General features: G+C 53.3%; 1 pseudogene; it reads left to right on the top strand.

Moving 5' to 3' along the window:
• Window positions 1–898: 898 nt before the first annotated feature.
• The window catches only part of LOC101589415, a 1,491-nt pseudogene continuing 950 nt past the window's right edge, over window positions 899–1,439 (top strand).

The raw sequence follows: 1,439 nt of genomic DNA, 5'->3' as shown, positions 1-1,439 counted from the left end.
AGAGAGAGAGAGAGAGAGAGAGATCTCCTTTTGCTTTCAGCCTACCAGTGCTAGGATTACAGGCATGTAGCATTCCACTTTGTTTCTGTCTGGCTCAGACCAACCTGGAGATAACGCAGGCGAAGCATGTGGTGATGGTTGCTGACCCCTCTTTTTTCTTTTTTTAAAGCATCTCACACACAGCTTGGTGTGACCTGGGGTGACTGGGATCGAGGCCTGATCCCTGAGTTTGCCTAAGCAGGCACTCAGTCCACTGAGCTATCTCCCAGCGACTAAGGTAACTTTGTACACACAGGCGTGCTGAGCCCAGCATCCTCCATGGGGCGCCACGTCCTCCAGTTCGGCCCTGTTGCCCATTATCTGGAGGCCAAAGTGCCCCTCCAGGTGCGGTGTCCTCATGCCTACTCACCAATGACCAGTGCCCAGCCATGTTGGCTCCTGGATGGCTGCAGGCCACGCGCCTTCTCAATTCCAGGTGCTGGCTTCCGGTCCTGCTCAACTGCGCTTGCTTTTCCTGTGTGGGCTCCTCAGAAGCTGGGCTTCCAGGGCTGCCCTGGATGCGCCTCTGTGGGCTTCCTCCTCCTGAGTTCATAGATTTCCTCACAGGCCCTACAGGAGGTGGTTGGTGACCAGCTGCACTTCTGGGCCACCATAGGGGAAAGGGCTTCAGTGAGGGAGCTCCCCTCTTCTGAACTGCAAGGGCCTTCCAACTGCGCATGCTCCCTCCCGCCCCTACTGTGCGCATGCTCCCTTCCTGGCCAGGCCCAGTACCCTGGCAATTGTCTTTCATCCAATGAAACTGCCAGCAGGCCTAGTGAGATCTTAGCCAGGCAACAGTGCTGTGCGGCTTGGCTCCAGCCTCAGTCATTTCCTGTACCTGAAGAGAGAAATAATTTAGCTCATGCAGTGGGCCTGCAGAGGACCACCGCGTGTTACCAATGCTGAGTCATCTTCTCTGCAAAATCAAGTCCACCAGCCCCATCAGTGTGGCCGAGTACCTGAGGCAGGTGTTAACCAACCAGCTGAGGGAAATTATGTGCACCGAGATATGCTGGGAGAAACAGGAGATTTCATTGCCTGACCGGTAATAAGTTGGATCTTTAAGGAGCTACTAGGAATATGGTTCATTAGGGAATGGATGTCAGTTGGAAAAAATGCAGCTCTGCAGCTGGTGGAACTGGGGCCCAGTCGGGGCACCCTCATGGGAGACATTTTGAAGGTGTTCATTCACATTGTGTCTGTGTTAAAGAACTGTGACACTTCAATGCACCTGGTAGAAGTGAGCAAAAGCTTAAGGGATCTTCAAGCATCAACACTGACTGAAGCAAAGGTCCCACGGTGTAGAATGTGGAGTCCCTAGTGTACAGGAAAGGTGTTCCTAAGTGTGGCCTCCCAGTATGCTGATACTGGGCTCTACAGGATGTTCCAAAATGGTACAG

Source organism: Octodon degus, unplaced genomic scaffold, assembly GCF_000260255.1.
Source record: "Octodon degus isolate 3935 unplaced genomic scaffold, OctDeg1.0 scaffold00584, whole genome shotgun sequence".
NCBI lineage: Eukaryota > Metazoa > Chordata > Mammalia > Rodentia > Octodontidae > Octodon > Octodon degus.
The sequence above is the reverse complement of the archived record's forward strand: the minus strand, read 5'-3'. Positions and strand labels throughout refer to the sequence as shown.